The sequence below is a fragment of the Castor canadensis genome, chromosome 10 (genome assembly GCF_047511655.1).
Source record: "Castor canadensis chromosome 10, mCasCan1.hap1v2, whole genome shotgun sequence".
Lineage (NCBI taxonomy): Eukaryota > Metazoa > Chordata > Mammalia > Rodentia > Castoridae > Castor > Castor canadensis.
Window position 1 is genome coordinate 59,669,049 of NC_133395.1, and position 17,298 is coordinate 59,686,346.

A 17,298-nucleotide genomic window follows, 5' to 3' on the forward strand; every position below is an offset into this window, starting at 1 on the left:
CTCAGTCCTTGGGGCTCGTCTTTCTGTACCCGGTAGTAGGAGCTTGTGGTAGGGGCTGCCACACCTCATGGTGGCCAGGAAACAAAGAAAAGACAGGAAGAGGCCAGGGCAAGGTATGCCCTTCAAAGACTCGCCTCCATGACCTTCTACCTCCCACCAGGCCCTACCTTCTGTAGTTTCTACCATCTCCCAATAGTCTATTCAAATTTTGAATCCATCATTGGATTAAACCATGATTAGGTCAGAGGCCCTGTGTAATCATCTTTGGAAATGCCATCAGAGACACACCCAGAGGTTTGTATTACTAAACTCCTAGGGAATCTCTCTATCCGACCAAGTTGACAATCAAGATTAAACATCACACAGACGCAGCAGTGAACGTAAGACCATGGAGTCAATTCCAAGGCTCTAAATTCCATCGCTGTGTATAGATGACTGCCACATACATGTACATATCTACTCTTGACCTCCCCTGAACTCCAAGGTAACAGTTCTTCCTGCCTACTTGGCATTTGTCCAATAGGTGTCTAAATCTGATATGCCTCAGATACTGATTTCCCCCCAAATCTGTTCTTCCCTACTTTTCACGTCCCAGGAAACACATTTCTCAATTGCTCAATCCTAAATTTAGGAACCATTTCTGATCCTATTCTTCCCCAGCTCTCCATCTATCATCCATCAGCAAGTTCACAACTATAGCTCCCACCTTAGCCCAAGTCACTTTCCTCTTCCCTCTGCACATCCAGCATAGCTTCCAGAGGCCTTCCCTGCTTCTACTCTTGCCCATCCACACAATTGGCATGCTATCCCCCTAGTCAAAATCCCCCAATGGCTTCCCATCAAATTTGGAATAAAATTCACACTCCTTACCTTATCCTTAAGGCTTGATGTGATTCTGTCCCTAGAGACCTCTCTCACTCATCTTCACCCAGCCTCCGTAAGTCCCAACCGCACAGCAAACTCTTGAACCCTATGAGCATTTTCCTTCTATAGGGGTACAATTCTGAGCTCTTCTGTCCGAAATGCTCTGCCCACAAATGAACACACATCTCGCTCTCTGTTGTTATGCTTCACTTGCCTTCCAAATTACTTCCTCAAAGAAATCTTTCCTAACTACCTCTCTAAAGACAGTTCCCTCATTTTCCCCATCACATCATCCTGTGTCGTTTTCATCACAGACGTGCTCACTTCCTGGTTATTTTTTAGCTCCTTCCTGTTAATCTTCCCACCCTCGCTCCCACTTGGCCTGACTATAAACTCTACGAGAGCAAAGGCCTTGTCTGTTCTCTGCTAGTTCCACCCCTCATACATCGGGTCATGTGGTGGGCGAAGTTCAGTAAATGTTTACGGACCTAATGAACCTACCCAACAAAGTGGGTAGGTTTCTCTGTCAAGAGACAGAGAAAAAACTTTTGTGGTAGATACAACTGTTCAAATGGTGGGGCAGAACTGTTCATATGCAGATAGAAGTGAATCTGTGTTTCTTAAAAACAGGAATTTTTTCCCATCCAATGCTTACACTGATAAGATGTAAATTCAAATACACCAAAACAAGCTACATGTGAAAATTGTTCTTAAAAGTCTTTGGATTTTCTTGATTTGGGGACCTTGTACTCTAGGTCACACCTTTGGAGTGATGCAGGGGAGGACATATAGATGCATATGACATATCTACTGAAAACATTGCACAAACCCCAAATCACCATCCACAGAACATCACAGGAGAAGGTGACTACATTAACTGCCTGAGCTCACAACCTAAAATGCTTCACGTTCCTTCTCCTGACCTCCAATCCTACAGGGGATTTGCTCCAATCTCTCTCTGTCATCCATCTTTTCCTCTCCAGTAATTCTGAATTTTATAATTACAAAAGGAAATCATGACTATGTTTCTATAAAATGCCCAAACGCAGAAGCTCAGAGTAAAAAGTGAAGCGTACTCATCACACTATACCCCACCAAGGCTACTTTATTCTCAGAAATAACCTTGCTAGCCATTTCACTCTTTCCAGGTCTTTTTCTATGAATTGGTACTATGTCAGAGCTGAAGATTTATTTAATTCTTTAAACATACATGAGATCATACTGGATATGTTACATAATTTGCCTTCTTTTTCTGTCAGCAGGTTCTCTCAAGAGTATATCTCATTCTTCTTAACTGTCTTATTACTTTCTGTGGCTTAAATGCATTAGTTTGCTTAGCAAACTATTGATAGCAATTATTTCCACCTTTTCCCTATTACAAAATATACATCAAAACAAAATTTAAACAAAAGACCAAATATACATCAATGAACATCTTTGTTCATGACTTTTTCTTTAACTGACTTTCTTTTACTCCATAATAACTTCACTATTTCTTAGAGGATAAAAGTATATAAGTAAGTCATGGTTTACTCTGTTAATTTTCTACACATTGCATTTCTTTTGTGTAGTGGAGGAATGATTGTAGATGTGAAAAATATACAATCTCAACTGGTGAATTATCCCTGTGGTTTTTGTGGTTGTTCATTTGTTTTGTTTTGAGGTAGAGACTTACTATATAGCCCAGGATGACTTTGCACTGGTGATCCTCCTGCCTCAGCCTCTCCAGTGCTGGGATTACAAGCATGTACCCTCACACCTGGCTCCCAGTCTTTTTTTTTTAACAAACAAATTAAAGTCAGTCGTTAAAAGAGAATGACATTATTTCCAATCTTCCTATATATGGGATTGACCTAAAAGCACTGAGCAAAAACAGACTTCCTAATAAAAAGCAGTTTTCAGAAGCAAGTGCTTGTTCTACTTTCTTCTCTAAAGGTATTTTTGATTCACACAAATGACCAGCAAGTGCTGGCTATGGCAGGTTATAAAATCAGATCATATTAGGTCGGGAATAGGCCCATGGAGCTTCAAACTGTGTCTGAGGTCACAGGAAGACACTGACAGAGACAAAAGTTAGTCATCAGGGAACACAAGTTTCTCTGAGAGGCAGACTGGCACAGGAGAACAATGACTGGACACAATGAAATTCCAGTCCTTATGACAGGAGACTGGCATCTCTACTTTTTCATCTTAAGGCAACCAAAAACTCACAAGTTACTATCACACAGCTACCTGTGTTGGTACCCTGTTAGTTAGCCAATAAAAAAAAAATTGTTGAGTATCTGCTACATGTATGGCACTGGTTTTGTTTTGGTGGCACTGGAATAACACAACAGTAATGACTGAAACAAGCTTCCTGCCCTCAAGGAGCCTGCACCCAGGGTTACATCCATTCACACATTTCAGGGACTGACCAGCAAAGCCTCCAGGATCTAAGAAAGGCATCTTCTCACCACACTTCCCACTGTCATAAATGATGTTCTTCAAATCAGAGAGGCTGGGATTCAAAGACAAAATGCACTTTCAAACCATCTTAAAGGAAGAAAAGTCAAGTCTCAAAAGCTTACCATCATTCCTGAGATTTTCCTACTGGGACAATAGGTGAACACAGGCCCTAGACAGAGGACAGACCCCAGGACTTTCCAGGTCAGTCATTCAGACTTCATCAGTCAGTGCCCCACTGAGAATGACTGAATCAGTGGGGTCAGGAGAACCACAGCATCAACTGCAGAGACTCAACCTTTACAAGAGGAACAGTCACCAGGGCAGGACACAACCTCCCTGACTTCTACAGTGACTTCCCAAAGCCTTTCACACTATAAGCAGCCAGCACTTGGCTGACATAGTGGCTTGGGCACCTAATATTCCTAACAGTCTTAAAGCTACTTCATGAATGCTTCTGATGCACAAGCATATCAGATTTAGGGTTTTCTGTCCTGACACCAACTACTCACTAAATACATAACTGGAGTATCAGAGTAAAGACCATCTTAAACGTTACCTTACAATTGAGGTCCCTCTGGTCACCCTATAAAAAGGGACAACCCTCCCTACACTGTTCCTATTCCTTTTCCTAACTTTATTCCTCTACTTAACATGAATCCTTCTTTTATCCAACCTCAGTGCCTGGGACTCATGGACATGGTAAGACCCAGGAGGGTAACTACTGTTTAAATTTACTTTGGATGCTGCTCTGTCCCCGGAACCTAAACACCAAAACATAAGGGTATGGAGAATATAAACACTAAGGAACAGTACCTAAGTATGGCTATGTTGGTTATTTCTGTTGACAAAGAAGTGAAAAACAGAAGTCACCCGTTAAAAGAAACTTGAGATCGTGACCTGAAATGTCTGCTAATCATTTCTTCAGAAAGGTATTAGAGAACAGAAATCACCAAAAAGCGGGTTGAGGATGAAAGATAAAATTCACTTTTATTTTTTAATTATAAAACTTATATGTATTTATGGTGTGCAACATGGTGTTTTGAAATTTGTATTCACTGTGGAATGGATAAATTGAGGCAATTAACATATGTATTTTCACATACGGACTTTTTGCATGTGTGGTGAGAACACATAAAATCGACTTAGCAACCATCCAGTTAGTAGCTATAGTCACCACGTTGTACGATAGATTTCTTGAACTTATTCCTCCTGTCTCACTGAAGTTTTGTATTCTCTGACCAATATCTCCTCAATTCTTTGCCATTCCTCAGGTTCTGGGAACCCCCATTTTATGCTCTGCTTTTATATGCTTGACTGTTTTAGGTTTCACAACAGAGATCATTCAGTAATTTTCTTACTGTCTGGCTTATTTCTTTTCTTTGTTTCTCACCCTTCTTTTTTTTTGGTGGAACTGGAGTTTGAACTCAGGGCTTCATAAACACTCTATTGTTGAGCCACACCTCCTGTCCATTTTGCTCTGGTTGTTGTTGGAAAAGGCTGGCCTTGAACTGCAGTCCTCCCAATCTCAGTCTCCCAAGTAGCTAGGATTACAGGTGTGAGCCACTGGTGCTCACTATCTGGCTTATTTAACTTAACACAATGTCCTCCAGATTTCTGCATGTTGTCACAAGTGACAGAATTTCCCTTTTTAAAGGCTGAATAGTATTCCACTGTGACTGTATCCCATGTTGTCTTTGTCCCTCCATGTATGAACACGTGTTGATTCCATATCTTGGCCATTGTGAATGATGCCGTGAAGAACGTGGGAGTGCAGATGTCTCTCTCACATACTGACTTCATTTCCTTTGGATATTTACCCGGAAGTGGGATTGCTAGATCATTTGGTAGTTCTATTTTCTGTTTTTTGAGACAAGATCTCACTATATAACCCAGGCTAGCCTGGAACTCACTATGTAGTTCAGCATGGCCTCAAACTCACAATCTTCCTGCCTCAGCCTCTCAAATGTTAGAATACAAGTGTACACCACCACACCAGGCTCTATTTTCAATTTTTTTGAGGAACTCCAATATTGTTTTCCATGAGCAGTAGAAGTTACATTCTCATCGCCAGTGTGCAAAGCATCTAGGCCAATAAAATTAATGGTAACCAGTTTTATCTGACCTAGCATATCCAATGGTAAACAAATCCAAGTAAGCAGAAAATAAATAAATCTCTAAGTGTAATCAGAGCTGATTCATTAACGCTCCCCAGAACCTCTTTCTTTCTCCAGATCTACTTCCCTTCATGCTTTAAGCAAAGACTCACATCCCAAGGATGCCAACCTATTTTAAAACCATCACATCAAACAGAAACCACAGACGGCCAGAGATGTGGCTCCCCAGCTTCCACTCAGCAGCTAGGAATCAGGGCAAATGGTGATTTTCACACAGGACTTCACCGTACATGTGAAACCTGTGTTGTAACAAAGGCAACAGGAAGGACAGTGCATTACTGCAATGGTGGCTGGACGGTGTCACAGGGTCTTCTCTCAAACTGATCTAGCCTTCAGTGATGAAAAACAGAAGAAGGACAGAACGCAATGAATAGCAATCAGTAGAGTAGGGTAAGGGGAGGAAGACCCAACAAAGCAAAGATCAGAGAAAACAGATGGTGCACCTGAAAGAACCACAGGGTTGCCCAAGACACACAATGGCTAACTTCCTGTGATGACCACAGAGGTCATGCTTACCACTCATTCTGCATGATAAAAAGCACGCTATTTCAGGTGTTAGTATGCCAATTTGAGAATAGAAATGGGGATCACTAGGGGAATTGCCCAGCTTCACTGTTAGTAATCAGCAGTAGTAGGACAAAAATAAAATTCTGACACCAGATCCAAAGCTCTTTCCATGGGAATAAACATGGTGCATGTGAGCTGACATTAGTGGGATATCCTCAGTTTCACTAGCAAACTAATCTTAAGAATTCTCCTTGCAGGGTGAGATAGTGTATATTTGTAATCCCAGATATTCAGGAGGCCGAACAGGAGGATCACAAGTCTGAGGCACAGAAAGAAAAATGAAAGGACTCCATAGCTAGCCAGGCACAGTGGCATGTGCCTGTAATCTCAGCACTTAAAAGGCTGCGGTGGGAAGAGCTGTTGAGACCAGGGTTCAAGGCCAGCTTGGGCAACAAAGCGAGACCATCATAAAAAGTAAAATAATAAGAAGAATAATAATAAGCTACCTAGCTATATTTAACTTCATGTCTCTATAACAGTTGTCTTCAAGACTTTATGATGATTCCATTCTAGTTATATAAAAACAATTTTGAACATAAAATTCTAGTATAAGAATAGTTATTTGTTGGGCTTGGTAGCACATGACTACAATCCTAGCTACTCTGGAGGCTGAAGCAGGAGGATCAGAAGGATCACAAGTCTGAAGCCAGCCTGGGCAATTTAGTGAAACTCTAACTCCAAATAAAATAAAAATGGCAGGGGTCATGGCTTAGTGGTAGAACATTTGACAGCATGCACAAAGCCCTGGGTTTGATCCCCTATGTCACACACATGCACAGAATATTTATTTATAAACCTTATTTTGAAATACTAGATAAGTATAAAGCATACTTATAAACAGCATTTTGTTCTTGTTTTCCAGTGACTTTTCCTACACCCTAAAGGTACGTACCCTTCACTTTGGGGCCCATGCTCAAGGAACTTGAGTAAACTGTTCTACTTTAAAACCTTATACACAAATAAACAATAATAGATAAACAAAAAACAAAATTACACATGAAAATAATTAGATAGCTAAGTAAGACTTTGAAAATTACATATTAATCTATACATAGATCCAAAGTAAGAGCATATATCTGTACTTCAAAGATGGCTGGATTTCCACATATGGGCAAAATGAAATGAGAAGCCATGTTGGAAAATGTCTGGCAGTTCCTCAAATAATTAATATGCAGAGATCTTTTGATCTAGTAACTTCATTCCTGGATATATACAAATAAGAATGAGTGTTTATACAAACATTTATAATGAATATTATAGCAGCATTATTCATCACAGTTAAAAAAAGCAAAGAACCCAAATGTCTATAAACCAATGAAAGGATAAACCAAGTGTGCCATGTCCTTCAGTGGAGTGCTGTGCAGCCATGATTGCAAATGAAATACTGACTCATGCCATGACATGCATGAGCACTGAAAATGAAGAGGTGCTTAAACTGCTTTTGGTGAAGGCACTGACTCCTTCTTGGGCCCATGAATTAGCTAATAGCAAGGGAAAAGCATGGCATCTGTCCTTTATTTTGTATCTGTCTTTGTTCTAAGCCATTCTCTGTGTAGTTAGTCACTTTGCAATCACCTTGGATGGCAGGAAAGACAGTTAACATCTTCATGACAAGGGACAGAAACTACTCTCAACAGTAGACCTTCCTCAGAATGAACAACCTGCCAACTGACAATAAATCCAGATAACTCCAGAACCTCTCCTGAAACCCTTAGACTGAGACAATGGTCAACCAAAACACATCTATGACTGGGACTGTTTAACTATGTATGCCTTTGTCCCTTGTCCCCAGTAGTTAAACCTATAGAATAGTTCATGTCTGTACCCCAAAGATGGCTGAGGATAAGCTGAGTGCTTACTCTGCCTCTTCCCACTGCATGTTCCAAGCTGTGCAATAAACCTCCTTTCTCTGCCTTCACCACGCCTCTTTATTTGGCCTTTAAGGGGTGGGTGGCCGGACCTGGCATGTGAAATCTCAGGAGTCTGGGTCCTGAGTCCAAAACTCCAGTTTCAAAAACTTTATGCCAAGTGAAAGAAGCCAGACATAAAAGACTTTTCATATTTTTATTCATATGAAATATCCAGAATATGCAAACCGATAGGGACAGAGAGATTAGTGATTGCTTAGAGTAGGGATAAGGGGATGAGAATAGTGAAGGGTACCAGGTTTCTTTTTGAGATAATGAAAATGTTCTAGAAACAACTAAAATTCATTGACTTGTACACAAACCATGTCACATGTGAATTCTGTCTGGAGCTCAATAATGATGTTTTCTATAATGAAATGGGGAGAGATAACCATCTTCCTTCAAAAAGATCCAGGAGAGGGGAAGGAGCTGGTGTTCCATGGATCACCAGGGTCAAAGGAGCACCAACTGCAGGTCGGGCTGTGAGCAAAGATACTGATGGGGAAGGAGAATGTGTGTGAAAAGAGGTGAAATTGCCACAGCAGAACTATCTAGAAAAAGGGAAAGACCATCAAGGGCTGGTAAAGGTAACACCATGAATCTGATAGCTACCAACAAGGGGACACCTACTGTTCCACCTACAGCGAGAAGCTCAGACATCCTTGCACCCTACCTTTCAACCAGCACTACAGGGGAAAGGGTTGGCCTGATTCACAGAGGAGAAACAAGCCCCAGAAACATTAAGTGCAATCTTTCAGAAATATAGAGGGGACACAACCGGCCTTGTTGACAATTGTTGGAGTTGGGAGAAGAGCTTTTATTCTTTCCACTTTCAAATTTGAAATTTTCCATAAGAAAATTCCTAGCTGGGTGGGGCTCAAAGGTAGCCTTTGATTAAGGCAGACTCTTCTGAGGTGTTTTAGATTATCACCATTCTACCTCAGCCCACAATAAAAATGAACTCTCTAGTTTTGTAAAGAGCAGCATTCACAGGGGAATCGCAGACATGAGTAAGGTGAAGATCATTAAAGTTTTCTTGATGAAGAAAACAGTTGAGTTGGGTGTGGTGGCTGGCTACACCAGCTCTCAGGAGGCAGAGTCAGGAAGATTGAGAATTTCAGGTCAGACTAGGTGTCACAGCAAGATACTGTCTCAAAAAAGACCATAAAGAAGAAACAAATAGTTGATATGTAAGCAAAATCCACAAGTCCAAACATTTTAAAAAACAGAAAGCAAAAAACCATTTTCACAGCATGTAACAGAAGCCATTTGAAGTCCTTAATAATCTGCTAAGGCACACAGGCAGCCTGCTTGAGAAGCTGTTTTCACATAAGCAAGATCCACCAGGCCCAGGCTGAACTAGTCTATCCCTCACCCCTCAGGCACAGGGGTGAAGGTTAAGGCCTTTGGATCTCATGACCAAACGCCTCTCCAGAACATCCATGTTCACCAGACATGGAACAGGCTGACTTGAACGTGGCAATGCCAGTGAAGTTAACACATTTATTTCCGCGAACCTAAATCTTCACAAAACCAACTGTTTAAACTAAGAGTGAGCAACACTTAGCTGAATTGTCTTACCCAGGTCATAAGACAATTCAGCTGACTGGACTGTCGAGCCATATTTTAAAAAATACTCTTAGATTATGCATATAAAAAGTTTAAGTCTCCTTACCAGATTTAAAGCAGCCACCCTCAGAGCCATCTTCTAAAAGTAATTTCCAAATAGAGAAAGAGAACAGGGAGGTGCCCTTCGTGTATTTTCAGAACTCGGTTGTTTTCAGATATACTAGAACTTGTCGAAACAAAACAAGAGTGTGAGCAGGAAGAGTATCTCCTTCTTCCAGTTCTCATCATGTGACACCAACTAGAGCAAATGCCCTTTGCAACATCACCTGCCAAAGAACAGCCTTGAAGGACTAATTTGTTCTTCTCTCACTGACTGAATGGACAGCTAAGGATCCAATCAGAGAACCCAAGCATAGTTTTAAAAAATATAATTTTCAATATAACTCAGAAATCACATTAGTGTGTAGTTTATTTCAGCTTCCAGTTGCCGTTTTTCTTCCTCCTGTTACCGATCACAAAAAGAAAGTTCTTTTTAAATTGAGTATTTTTCTTTCCCGGTTCATACTTCATGTTCTAGTTGACATAAAGCATTCGTTCAACATGGGATTATCATCAATATTTCAGGGGTGAGAAAACTAATACACAGAAAAAGTGATGACCATCCAGCCAGGCAGTGGCGGGTGCAGAGCCCGTAAACTTACTCCAGAACCCTTTTCTCACTTCTGTGCCACCTCTGTGTGAGATAAAATCCAAGGCAGAACATGCAGAGACAGACAGACAGACAGAGTCCCAATCAGTGAATGAGTTTATGCCAAACTGTGAGAAAATACTTATTAGCTATGGTGACCTTGAACAAGGCACATAACCCCTCTAGGTTTCATTACATTTACAGAATTGTTGAGAACCAAAGAATTGTAGCATGTGTATCTCAGTCTGGCACACAATGTTCTAGAAAAGTTAACTTTATTATCCATCATTACTACTGCATAAAGACTCACAGTTCAGTAAAAGTCAGCACAGTTCAGGAAGTCTAGGTTTATTTCTCAACCTCTTAACTGAGACATCCTCCAAAGCCAATTTTTTTTTTTTTTGTGGTATGGGGGCTTGAACTCAGGGCCTCATGCTTGCTAGGCATGTGCTCTACTGAGGCAGGATAGATAAATGAGGAGACAAGGAAATTATTTTAACAAATATTTAAAGGGCCCAACTCTGACATTGGAACAAGGAAGTAAAGGCTGGAGAGCCAAAGCAGCTACCTGCTTGTAGCTACAAGCTATAAGGATCCGTGCTAGGGCAGATAATGAAAGGGAAGTTCGAAAGCACACCTATTATCTCTGTGATTTGGGTGGGATGTGGGTGGGATTTGGGGTGGGACTTGGGAGGATGGCCACCTGCCTGTTTTAACAGTCATCTCAGCCACCCAGACTCGTTGTCTTTGACCATATGTATTCCCCCAGCTCTCCAGTTTAAGACTAAAAGATGAAGACCACCATTTTTGAGTTTTTGCTCCCATTTCCTGGTGTAGAGAACAGGAAATGTCTCTCTTTTTCTCCCCCAACCTCCATTGTTCTCACTCTGGACACAACCTGCTTTCAGAGTGTTGAAAGTGTATTCCTCTCCTAATAAACTTTACAGTTACCTTTACTGAATCTCTGTGTTTTGCATGAATTCTTCTCCTGCCAAACTCAAGAACCAAGGTAATTTTCAAGGCCATTTTTCTGCTAACACTACCATTTGAGTCACTCTACCAGCCCCAAGTCCTTTTAATTAAAATGGAAAAACCAATCAAAGATCTTACTGGGTACCATGAAAAGAGGTAAGACTAACAAGCACTAGATTGCTCAAATTTATTATCTCTGAAAGGTTAGACATGCTTGCTTAAGAACTGCTTAAATTGTAACACAACCAACCATGCAGTCAGTCACTCCTTTCCATATTAGAAACATGACTCTAGATTTGGTAACAATCGAAACTATTCAAATTTGTGCTATTCTGTATGTGCCTTCAGATGGGCCCTCCCCGCCCCCAACACACCAGGGGTCAATGCTCTCTTTCTTTAGCCTTTCACTTACTTTCCACTCAAGACGATTCAAATGAAAATGCTTGCCCTTGAATGTTTACCCTTGGCTCTGAAAGCATTTTCCCTGTCAAAAATCAAGAGATGAGAAAACCAACAAAGCTTTTGGAGTTAAATGTTTGCATGAAGACCATGTCTAGTCGAATATAAACCCTAGAGTCCATAACCCTCAATTTTCACCAACGTTCCTAACACCTCCTCACTTAATATGGACCCTTTTAAAGAAGTTGATAAAAAGGCAAAGTTTCTGTCCCCTGATGTCAGGTCGTGCTGAGCATTTTCAGGTGTCGGGGCAGGGAAGGGGAACTGCGAGGGGATGGAGAAACTGAAAGTCCTGACACTTTAGACAGGTTAATGTGAAAACCCCAGCGACCCTGACCCAAAAAAGGTTCTGTTGGTGGCCCAGAAGAGGGGTGTGGGCAGCAAGACATCGATACCCTCACTTGTAGTAAAAGACCATACTTAGTACTTTTCAAAAACATCGCCCTCCCTCCAATTCATTTATCTTCAACCACCCCAGTGGGGTCGGGGAGGAGGATCCTCCCTCATCTCACGCAAGGGAACTGAAGTTCAGCGAGGTCACCGCTATTTGGCCTTAGGACCGACTGAGTGTAAAAACCCGTTTACCCACTGATCCTCTCGTCCCACTCGTCCCACTCGTCCTTTCCTCCCTCTTCCAACTTCAAGGACCTTTCCAAATTCCACTGTAATAACACGATAGCGCAGCCCTGAGTCTTAGTTCCCATTTAGGGCGAAATAACCCCGCCTCTGAAGGTTCTCTACGTTTCTCCAAGCTCACAGCATCAGTTTCGCACAGAACCCCCCACTGCACCGTCACCGGGTGGCAGGGCGGGAGTGAACGCAGCAATTCCGCTCCCCCCTTCTCCCCGCCGCAACCTCAGCAGGTGGACATCACTCCGGGCGCTCGGACCAAACGACTCTTTCATCCTCCTACCTCGGTCCGTTAAGTCGCAAAGTGTTTGGCTTTTTCCACCACATAGCCGTGGGTTGGATGTAGGAAGGGCTCCTCCGCTGGCCTTCTAAGTCTGTGCGCGCGTTAGGGGAACCGAGAAAAGCCACGAGTCCGGAAGACAGTGCCTGGGACAATGCAGGGCGCAGTACTCGCCTAGAGTCACCCAGCCAAAAGTGTCCAGAGGCCCAGTTCCTGCGCCCTTCCCTGCCCAAGCCAGGCACAGGGTCGCTCTAGCTTCGTAAAGTCTGTCTCTCTGTAAGGAGCCCCTTGCTGGTCTCCAAAGGGTCAATGCCACTGCCCTGACTCACCCCAAGGTCCCTGGGTCACCTCTCAGCACAAGCCTCGCGCCCCCCCAACCTTCTCTCCCCTTTCTTCCAAACACCCCTGCCGGCGCGCCCCTCTTTCACCCCGGTCCCCTGCACCGTCCCCTGGCCGCCTCACCCAGGCGTGGAAAGCCGCGCAGGTGAGAGCCGCGCATCGGGTCCTCGTTCGCGTGGCTTCGGGCAGCCTTCAGGGGTCACAGAGTCGCTCCGAGCCTCGCATAGATCGAGCCAGGAGGGGGAAGCGACGCCGGGACGCCGCCACGCCCCCCGCCATCCTCGCCTCCCTTGTGGGGTGGGGAGTCCTGCTGCAACCTGAGCCTCTCCCCAGTGAAGCCAAGCTCCGCCACCGCGCCCACTGCGCGCACGGAGACAACGCCGAGCTGCAGGGCACTTGAGCTCCGCGCTCTGCGGTGCCCCCAGCCCTGTGCGACGCGGCCAGGAACAGCAGGAAGCACCTGTGCGTCCCTCTTCCCATCCTCGCTCCGGAAATCACGCTGGGTCCTCGCCACCCACCCAGACGCAACCGCGTCTTCGGGTTTTGCAGACCAGGCAGAAAGGGGCTCCCAACCCCAAACACCCCAAGCAGCGGGATTCAGCACGCAGTGCAATTGCTGGAAATGAAGAACGCGCAGTCTGGATATGTTTGCACTGAAATCAGCTGGGCCAGCGGGGATCCGCAATTTACCCGTGCAGGAGCTGCGGCTGTCAGATCTCAGTGGCCTGCTCCAGCCGGAGCCCGGCTCCTTCCGAGGACTGTTAGTCAACCCAATCGTCACCTTGCCCTCTTGCAGCGACAGTTGGGATCCCAACACAGGTGTACCGCGGATTGATCGTGCTCAGAGAAGCGGCCAACGAATGCAGAAAGTTTTCACGGATGGAAACTTAAACCCTGACTGTTAGCAAGACTGAGCGCGCGAGGTCCCTCCGCCTCTAGTGGGCGCGGCGCGCTCTCCAGAAACCCCAACTTCTTTAGTGAGAAGGATCCCCAGCTACCCGCCCATAACTAGCAGGCAAGCGGGTCTGGGCTCGCTTGGAAGAGTTCCTCCTGCTCGGTAAAACCAAACTCCACCGCATTCCGCCTGGTTCTCTGGTGTTGTCCTTTGTCGTTGCTAGATTGCAGGGGAAAAAAAGACTAGCATTTTGGATTTTCCTTGTCCGTTATTTCAGAAACACTCCCACTACTTGACACATCCTGGCTTGGAAAGGTTAAGGGAAGACCCCATTTGCTTGTTGTTGCTTTTTTCTGATGAACGAGGTAGAAACCAATGAAACCAATTTGGCAGTCTGCTGAATACTACTTGCCAAGTCGTCGCCCCCAGTGGTCAGCCCGTTTGGGCCTATACCGGTTGAGACTTGGAAGAATTCTGGATACTTGGGGTTCTCCAGGAATTCGAGTCAGCAGAACTCCAACTCAGAAGAGTTTACATTAAAATGTCAGAAAGTGGAGCTGGGTGTGGTTGTGAACGACTGTAATTCCAGCACTCTGGAGGCTGAATCAGGAGGATGTTTGAGGTCAGCCTGGACGACATAGGGAGACTGTCTCAAAAAAAAAAAAGTTATAAAGAAAAATGTGTGGTGAGTGCTAACATGTGTTGCACACCTGCTATGTTTCCTAATAATTTTAAGAAATCCTATAAATATCCCTGGCAATAACAAATCATTGCCCCGTTTCACAGATGAGAAATCTGTAGTTCATGGAGGTTACAGTGACACAGCTAGTACGTATCGTATTCAGGCGTTGAAGGCAGATATATCTAACACCAAATCTTATGTTCAATTTTCACCATGCCACCAGAAAGAAGCATAACGAGACAGGAGCCATACGGGATTCCTTTCAGGAATATTGACAAAAAAAAAAAAAAAAAAAAAAAAGAGGAGTCAGGAAGAAGGCAAGAGAAAAAAATCTCAAAATAAGAACAAATATCATGCAAAGTAAATTAGTAAGTCGACTCCTGAGAAAGCAAAAACAAATGCATTGGGAGCTGGCGTGTGGCTTAGTGGTAGAATTCGTGCTTAACGTGCATAAAGTCCTGGGTTAGAGCCCCAGCACTGGAAAAAACAAACAAACAAACAAAAAAACACACAAAAAAACTGCACTAGGTGGCCAACTACATATAGTCTTAGTTAAGAAAAATTTTAAATTGTTTTTAAAAGGGGGTAATAAAGAGTAATAAAGGGGGTAAATTTGATCAAAGTACATTATATGCATATATGGAAATATCACAACGAAAGCCCTTTGTACAATTAATATATGCTAATTTTAAAACGGGAGAGAGAACTATGGGCTGGGACCATAGTTCAGTGGCGAGCACTAGCTCACACAAGGCCCTGGGTTTGATCTCAAGCCCTGCAAAAAAAAAACAAAAGAGAAAAAGAAAAGAAAGGAAAGAAGGAAAGAAAAGGAAAAAAAAAAAAAGAGAAAAAGAAAATAAATAAAAATAAGATCATTCCTGTATGGTGGCTGGAAAATTTGGGGCCAAGATGGTGGGAGTTCCATCAGTCCCCTGTGAGGTCACTTTGAAGTCACTTTTACCAAAATTGCCATAATGCTGGACTGTGCACTATGGTGTGGGCACCTTACTAAATTTGATATACACCTTTAACATCTAGCCACAAAGGAGGCCTGTGTTCTGAAAGACTATTTCTAGAACTACCAAGGAAGATTCAAGGACAAAATTTTCAATTAAGAAATACTGGAAATTTGCACTGTTCCTTCTGGGATCTAGAAGTAGAATTTCACAAGCACTAAATGCTGAGGGTGGGCTTTCCGAGGCTGCGTACTGATTAGTTAATTCTCAGTGCAACACCAAGGAAAGGCAGAAAAGTTCATTCCCATTGGGAAAGTCAACCTCAAGGTCATAGCACTTTCCAAAACCAAGGGCTTGAAAGCCATGAATGTCAGAGACAATTTACCATTTTTGCCAGCCTAACCAGGCTCCTGTCCAGCACCAGTTAGACACACACAAAGCTCCCTTGTGGCCAGGACAACCTCACAGGAGAGTTTAAACGCCTGGCAGCCGCCCCCCAAAACCCAGCCAGGCTTCACAAGAAGCCATCTGTGCTGTGAGCAGAGCTTTGACCCTGGTTTAGAACTCAGCTGACAGAGTCAGCCAAGGGGAAATCAATCTGTACAAAACAGGAAGGAAATGGGATGAAACGAACTGCATAATAAGCCACCAGAAGGAGCCTAATGGTGTCATCACTACACAGGAGTCCAGGGAAGAAAGAGCAACAATCCTGAATGTGAGAGAAGCCAAGACCTGCATCAGGACAGAAAGAACCAAGCAAGGGAAACTGTGCTTGTCTTGTCTGTTTCTTTTCCTCTGGCCTGCCTGTCTTAAACATCCATTATCCACAAAAGGACAAATTTGTGTACTTCTACTTTCGTGAGAAACCTAGAATAGACAAATTCATAGACAGAAATTAGAATAAACATCACCAGGGATATGGGCAATGAGGAATGGGAGTTATTTATTGTTTAATGGGTACAGAGTTTCTGTTTAGGGTGATGAAAACATTCTGTAAATGGAAATTGGTGACGTTGCACAATACTGTAAATGTACTCAGTGCCACCGAGTAATCTCAGTTTGTAATCCCAGCTACACGCATATAATCCCAGCTACTTGAGAATCGAAGATAAAAGGAGTGAGATCAAAGGTCAGCCAAGACAAAAGCATGAGACCCTATCTGAGAAACAAACTAAAGAGCAAGAGGAATGGGGCTTGGCTCAACTGGTACAGCTGCTTACCTAGCAAGCATGAGACCTTAAGCTCAATTCCACTTCCACCAAAAAATATTGAGTTTTATGTTATGCAAATTTACCATAATAAAAACAGACATGCATGCTGCACGCACAAGTGTGGGGCGTGTGTGTATAAATCTGTTATCACAATGCAATATTTTTTGGCGTGAAAGTCCAAGTGAAAACAATATGCTGAGAGAATACTACCCTTGTCAATTCTTTCCTTGAATTTTAATAAATCTCACCTTCACCTTGTTTTTCTTTCTGTTAGGGGTGGGAGAGCCCAGTTGTTGCAGTTCCCCACTTGAAAGAATGAGTTGTCCTGACATTTTGTGGGCTTTTTTTTTTTTCTTTGAAGAAGTATCTGTCTATACTACCCAGACTGGCCTTGAACTCCTGGGCTCAAGCAATCCTCTTGCCTCAGCCTCCTCGTAGCTGGGACTACAAGTACAGGTCACCATCCAGCTTGTCCTGCCATTTTAACCGTATGCTTCTACTGATAATAAGTGGATGGGGACAGAAGGGGATATTCAGAGCTGTTGCACCCTGAAAGAGGCTCTTTACCTCTAATAGGTTGAGGTCATTAAAACAAAGAATTGCAGACCCAAGGTGAAACACTATTTGCCTCCATCCGGTCAAGAATACCAAGCAGAGCCA

The 17,298-nt window shown here is 43.3% G+C and overlaps 1 protein-coding gene across 6 annotated transcripts in view; it reads right to left on the reverse strand.

Annotated features, from left to right (window-relative positions):
* The window catches only part of Rubcnl (rubicon like autophagy enhancer), a 36,615-nt gene extending 22,792 nt beyond the window's left edge, over positions 1-13,823 (reverse strand). The window contains exons 1-2 of one of the 6 annotated variants that reach the window (XM_074043375.1): positions 13,018-13,375; positions 9,633-10,028 (exon numbers count right to left, since the gene is read on the reverse strand). The gene's annotated coding sequence lies outside the window, so the exon portion shown is untranslated. Of the gene's footprint in view, positions 1-870; positions 3,698-9,632; positions 10,029-12,558; positions 12,920-13,017; positions 13,376-13,584 lie in introns of those variants that run through there. The other 5 variants (XM_074043374.1, XM_074043372.1, XM_074043376.1 and 2 more) reach the window with 5 other exon arrangements.
* Positions 13,824-17,298: the final 3,475 nt, after the last annotated feature.